The 7,362-nt window shown below is 40.7% G+C and overlaps 1 pseudogene; it reads left to right on the plus strand.

The window, feature by feature from the left end:
- Nucleotides 1-4,827: 4,827 nt before the first annotated feature.
- Nucleotides 4,828-5,716, plus strand: LOC118590938 (annotated as a pseudogene).
- The last annotated feature ends 1,646 nt before the right edge of the window (nucleotides 5,717-7,362 follow it).

The raw sequence follows: 7,362 nt of genomic DNA on the forward strand, positions 1-7,362 counted from the left end.
TCATTTTCTTTGCTTGTACTTTTTATTAGAGCTCTGATTAGGCTATGTTTTATGTGGATGCTTGGCCCCAACCTTATTTATTTCCTCTGCTGATAGATCACCACTATTGCTAAAATTATCAACAATGAGTTCATGGTTCCCTACCAGACCCTGGACTCTTCTGACACAGTCAACAGGTTCCTCATGGTTTACATTGTAAACAGGTTTACAATGACACCTCTCCATTAAAAAAAACATAGGGAGAGATGCTGGAAGCTATTGCTGGCTGGTTGAGGTCCCAGTCTGCCATAAGTACAGCAGCTTTTCCCATAAACTTGGCAAAATGGAGCTCTCTCCCTCTTGCAGAACTTCCTGCTCTCTACCTACCCTTATCTGGAGAATGTCCCTGGGCTTGGAGGAATGACCTGATCTAAAAGCTGTCTCTAAAACTAGATGCCTGATTCATCTTTAGCTTGACCCATGGCACAGATTCCTACTAGAAGATTTATTATATGGGCTCTGCTATAGAACCCAACTGCCACATACTAAGACTTGTGATAGGAGAGTGCCACTTAATGAAAATTAGGTTTGTCCCCAGGCACCCAATTCTGTACATTCCTTATACTTTGGAATAAAATGGAGCTGAAGCCTGGCCATGGTGGTGCACACATTTAATCCCAGAACTCAGGAGGCAGGGCCAGGCAGATTTTGTGAGTTTAAGGCCAGCCTTGTCCACAGAGCAAGATATAGGAAAGGCTCAAAGCTACACAGAGAAACCCTGTCTTGAAAAACAAAAATAATTTAATAAATAAATAAATAAAAAGGAGCTGATTCATCAAAATCTGTCTCACAAAGCGCTGTCTATGTTCATGCTCATGGGCCACCAAATATTTGTGTCCCCATCTGCCTCTTTCTTCCTCTATCTTGTAGCCAAGACCAAGAGGGAGAGAACCCCCGCAAATATCATTGTCTTAAACTTTGTATCATTACTCTAATTATACTTTTCCTAATTCCTGGAATATTATCAAAAAATAATCATTTTAGAAAATATATTAGAGTGACATTCAAGTTAATTAAAGGAATACTCATTGTATTCAAGACAGTGGAATGTCTGGCCTGACTGGAGAGTCAACATTCACATCACATGGGTCAAACAATTGGTCAGCAGATTATGTCTGAGAAGGAAGGACCAGTCCTAGGAAGGTTGGCTCACTTTAATCCACGCTGAAAGGGTTTGAAAAAATTTCACCATGATTACATACTGTACGTTTCTGGCCTTTATTTTCATAGCCTCGCAAGTCTCTTACTGTGCACAGCCATGCTGCTCTGAATTACCCTTCTTTCTTTGGTCTATGCATGGTTGCCATAATGGTTTTAGTTCATTTAGTTCATTAGCCCCACTCCCCACCATAGGGCTGTCTGCCACTGTGTGACTCATCTCTGTTCTGGCTTACCTCAAGTTCATGGCTATTTTCCAACAATGGTTGGCCCATAGATGGGAAAATTACAGACTCCTGGTGACATGTTGATGGTCTTCCTGAAGGACTTCATGCCAACATTATTTGCAAGTGTGAAACAGTATTGCACAATGAACCCCATTGTAAATACATTCAACAAACCCCTTGATCTACCCTGTAGTGCAGCTTTCCACATCTGATGACAACACAGATTGAAAACTTAGATTCTCCCAAAGGAAACATGGAAAACTTGCTCTAACTTCTGACAGCTGTTCCTTAGAATCCAACCAAGTCAAAAACATTATCATTAACTAGGTGAAAATTGTGATTTGCCTTCATTACCAATGTTTTTTTCCACCTTCATTGGAGGTATCCCAAAGTCTCCACGCAAACACTGTCACTGACACCACAGATGACAAAGTAATGCACTCTCTGAGGGATGCTAGTCTAGTAAACAGTCCTTTTATGAACACTGGTAATCTGTGTTCATTCAGTCATCTGCACAATTGTCCATGGTAATTATTGGAGAGGTAAGCATTTCCTTGGAATTGTCTCAGGGAAGAAAAGAACTTAAAATGGAGAAATAGTTAGAGCTGTGTTTCTTCATTAAGTATTCAAGAGCTGGCCATCATCTCTGTGAGCATCTTTATCCTTGCTGTGGCTGGACAGGGGGGATTCTTGTAACTGTAGATGTCTGCTTAATGTTCTCTTGTCCCTAAAGCAGCTCTTCTGAAGTCAACATTAATGGTTAGGAGACTTGCTTTTTTGTCTCTTTTTACCTAATTATGTCAATGATTTCTTCATCTCAAGGAAATGTCTGTTTCACAGCTTACCACTCATCTGAAAATGACATTGAATGTGACATCTATGTATAGGGTGGCTGATTTTCAGCTGATGGAGGCAGAGTGACTGCTCCTCTGGAAAACAATATAAGAAGTCAGCTGCAGATTAAATAAGATGTTTCAAAGCAACATTTCAAAAACATGAGTTTCAAAAGACTTTGTCTTTGCAAATGGTTTAAATGTTATGGTGCATCACCACATTTTGGGTGTGGCAGATGGAAGCTGGTGATGGCTCAGTGATATCTCCAGTTTATACTTCCTCATTAAAATAGGTAAGATGCACACAATTGAATAAATGGAATATTATTGTACCTGTGGAATTTTCCATTTGTAGGTGTAAATGGAGTTCTTTATATATTTTGGAAATCAGCCCTCTGTGGGATGTGGGTTGGAGAAGATCTTTCCCATTCTGAATGCTGCTGGTTTTCCCTGTTGACAGTTTCCTTTGCCTTACAGAAGCTTTTAGTTTCAGGAGGTCCCATTTATGAATTGTTGATCTTAGTAGCTGCACTAATGGTGTTATGTTTAGGAAGTGGTCTCTTGTGCCAATCAGTTCAAGGCTACTCCCTACTATGTCTTCTATCAATTCTATGCAGCTGGATTTCTGTTGAGGTCTTTGATCCACTTGGACTTGAGTTTTGTATAAGGTGATAGATATGGATCTATTTGCAATCTTCTACATACAGATATTCAGTTAGACCAGCACCATTTGTTGAAGATTCTTCCTTTTCTTCCATTGTATAATTTTGGCTTCATTGTCAAAAATCAGGTGTCCATAAATGTTTAGATTTATTCATGGGTGTTTATTCCATTGATCAACCTTTCTGATTTTATGTCAATAATGTGATTTTTATTACCATTATTTATTAGTACAGCTTGAAATCTGGGATGGTGATTCCTCAAGAAGTTCTTTTATTGTACAGGGTTCTTTTAGCTAGCTTGGGTTTTTGGATTTCCATATATAGTTGAGCATTGTTTTTTGAGGATCTTAAAGAATAGTGTTGGAATTTTAATGGAGATTGCATTGAATCTGTATACTGCTTTTGGTAGGATGGTCCTTTTTACTATGTTAATTCTACCAATCCCTCAGCATGTGAGGTCTTTCTATCTTCTGATATCTTCTCCAATTTCTTTCTTCAAACACTTGAAGTTCTTGTCATATAGGTCTTTCACTTGCTTGGTTAGAGTTACACCAAGATATGTTAAATTATTTCTGGATATTGTGAAGCGTGTGGTTTTCTTGATTTGTTTCTCAACCCATTTATCATTTGTATATAGGAGGGCTACTGGTTTTTCTGAGTTAGTCCTGTATCCAGTCACTTCATACAAGGTGTTTATCTGCTGAAGCTGTTCCCTTATAGAACTTTCATGGTTGCTTATGCATAAAAGGATATATGTGTATAAATTGAGGTTCACAGTTGTGATCAGAGAGCTGGTTAGTTTATTGAAATATTTTGTATTTTATCATTTTGATGATGTCTAAAATTTTCTCAAGAGCTGATTGGTTTCTTGCTCCTTACTTTACTTACATGATTTTATGAATTACATGTTTAAATTCTTGCCATTTTAAAGACATAGTATTTTCATTTATGCATCTAGTGTTTAACTGCCTGTATGTCTGACACCACATTTGTGCAGTGCCACAACAGCTATGATAGGGCATTCAGTTTGGAGAACTGATGTTACAGATGGATGTAAATGACCATGTGGGTGCTGGATTTGAATATGAGTCTTCTGAACAGCCATCTCTCCAACCTCCAATTTTTATTTCTTAAAACTTTTTATCATTGAGGGAAGAAGTTACATTTGAAATATAAAAAAAAATGTGCTCCCATGCTCACTGTTAATATGGTTATTTTTTTTCTCATTTTGAAATTTTATAATTTGATTTAATTTTACATATCATCCATGGATTCCCCTGTCCTCCCTCCTCCTGTCCCCCAGACCCCCCATCAGTCCCATATCCTCCAGGGCAAGGACTCGCCTGGGGATTCATCTCAACCAGGTAGATTCTGTCCAGGCAGGTCCAGTCTCCTCTTCTCAGGGTGAGCAAAGTGTCCCTGCATAGGCCCTGGGTTCCAAACAGCCAGCTCATGCAGTAAGGACAGATCAAGATTGGAAAAAGCACAGGGACAGATAGCCAAACTAGTGGAAACGCATGGACTATGAACCAATAGCTGAGGAACCCTGACTGGATCAAGCCCTCTGGATAAGTGAGACAACTGAATAGCTTGAACTGTTTGACAGGCACCCAGGCAGTGGGACCAGGATCTGGTCATATGTTTATATGCCATACTGTTTTATCATGGGTGTCAGATTGAGCAAGAATGATATAGTTGTTTCACTAAAATACCTCCATCATCAGACACTAGATAGTACATGACCTACGAAATAATAGTGTGTGTTGCCTATGCAATGTTCTCTAGACCAAGCTCATATACTGTGAAATAATTTTGTCTCCCTTCATAGAGGTAAAGAGATTGAGAAGTGTGTTGAAGACAGCAGTGTTCCTCCTGGTCACCACTCCAGTCTGCACAGAAGTCTTCTCCATGACCTATCAGAATAAAGCTCAAAAAGCCACTGAGGAATTGGCTCTCCAGACACTCCTAATTTTCCAGGTTGGGACTGGAATTCTGGCCAACATTCTTCTGTTTGTCCACAATTTCTCTCCAATCTTTACTAGCTCTCGACTGAGGCCCACACAGGTCATTGTTGCCAACTTGGCTGTGGCCAATGTCTTCATTCTCCTTCTCATTGCATTTCCAAACAAAGTGATGGTTTTTGTTCCAAGGAAACCTCCAACTAACCTTCAATGCAAAATTGTGTTCTTCATTCGCATGGTGGCTCGAAGCACAAACATGTGCTCCACCTGTGTCCTAAGTATCCATCAGTTTACCACTCTTGTTCTTGGTCACTGGGGTAGGCTGATGTTCCAAGGAAGAACCCCCAATGTCCTGAGTTATTCTTGTTACAGTTGTTGGTTTTTGAGTGCCTTAAATAATGCCTACATTCCAATGAAAGTCAGTGGTCCACAGAGCACAGACAATGTCACCAACAATAACAGCAAGTGGGTCTGCTCTACATCTGGATTCAGTGTAGGCATGGCTATCTTGCGTTTTTCCCACGATGCCACATTCATCAGCATCATGGTCTGCACCAGTGTCTCCATGGTGCTTCTCCTCCATAGACATCACCAGCGAACACAGCACATGCTCACTCCCAATCAGAACCAGAGAGGGCCATGCTGAGACCAGAGCAGCCCAAACTGTCCTGATGCTGGTGGTCACATTTGTTGGCTTGTACCTCTTAAATTTTATTTGTATAATCTTTCACACTTTTTTAATGGACTATCGTGTCTGGCTGAGGCATGTAAATGAAGTTTTGACTGCAGCCTTCCCCACTGTTTCCCCCTTCCTGTTGCTCTTTAGGGATCCTTAGGATCCCTGTTCTGTGCTCTTCAACTGCTGAAAACCACAGTCAACATGACACACACAGAAGACAGCTTCTCTAGCAGCCGTACACAGTATATTAAGTAAAAGTTGTTTGAAAATCCTTCCTTGTAAACCGGACAAGTTGACTCACTAAACTCATCCCAGCACTGGGGAGACTGAGAGAGACAACTGCAATGTAATCAATAGCATGTCAGGCTGAAGAATGGGATCCAGGCCAACTTGTGATAAGGAAACTCAATCTCACAACTATGTATCTGCACCCTTAGATAGAAAGAAGAGAAATAAACAAATGAGAGAGAGCAGAATGAAAAAGAACATTAGTAATCCTATAAATATTTACAAAAGCCTTAGGTAATCATGTGTCCCCTTATTATACTAGAGCATATGCCATCCATACTGTATCCTACATATCCATATTTATTCTTTGTTAAAATGTTTCTTCTTTTTTTATTAAGAGATTTTCTATTCATTCTACTTGTTAACCACTGATTCCCCTGTCCTCCCTCCTTACATCCCCTATCCCTCTCCCCCAAACCACCTTCCATTTCCACACCATCCAAGGCAAGTTCTCTCATGGGAAGTAAGCAGAGCATGGCACACACAGCTGAGGCAGGCCCAAGCCACTCCTTTCTGCAACAAGGTCAATCAAAGTGTCTCATATTAGGTACTAGGCTCTAAAAACACCAGCTCATTCACTAGGGACAGGTCCTTCTCCCACTACCTGGGGTCCCCCAAACAGTTCAAGCTATACAGCCTCGCTTATCTAGAGGGCCTAGTCCAGTACTATGGGTGATCCTCATCTATTGGTCTATACTTTCTGCTTATTCACTTGTTTGGCTAGTTGTCTCTGTAATTTTTTGAAATGTGGTCTCAATATTCTTGCTCCTAAAATCCCTCCTCTCTCTTGTTGATTGGACTGCTGGAGCTCTGCTTTGGACCCTGCTGTGGATCTCTGCATCTTCTTCCATCAGTCATGATTGTGGCTTCTATGATATCAGTTTGGGTATTCTGCCATCTGATCACTGGAGTGGGTCAGCTCTGTCACCCTCTCCACCATTGCCAGTAGTCTATGATGGATTCATCTTTGTGGATCATGAGGACATCCCTAGAACTCTGCTTCTCCATATTTTCATGGTGCCTTCATTTATCGTGGTATCTCTTTCCTTGTTCTCCCACTCTTTTCCTGATCCAGGAGGAACGTCCTGCTCACCTAAGCTCTCATTTCCCCGCTCTTGCCTTCAATTACTCCCCACCCCACTCCCATCACCAGTATGCTCATGTAGATCTCAACCTTTTCTCCATTTCTTGATGATCCCTGTGGCTTTCCTAGAGTTCCCCTTACTAGCTAGTCTCCCTGGATCTGAGGGTTGCAGTCTGGTTATCCTTTGCTTTACATCTGGTATCCACATATGAGTGAGTACATACCATGTTTGTAATTCTGAGTCTGGGGTACCTCACTCAGGATGATATTTTCTAGTTCCATACATTTGACTGCAAACTTAATAATGTCATTTTTCCCCTCTGGTGAGTAGTACTCCAATGTGTCTATGTATCACATTTTCTTTATCCATTCTTCAGTTAAATGGCATCTAGGTTGTTTCCATGTTCTGCCTATTACAAATAGTGCTGTAG

This window comes from Onychomys torridus, chromosome 1 (assembly GCF_903995425.1).
Source record: "Onychomys torridus chromosome 1, mOncTor1.1, whole genome shotgun sequence".
NCBI classification, from domain to species: domain Eukaryota; kingdom Metazoa; phylum Chordata; class Mammalia; order Rodentia; family Cricetidae; genus Onychomys; species Onychomys torridus.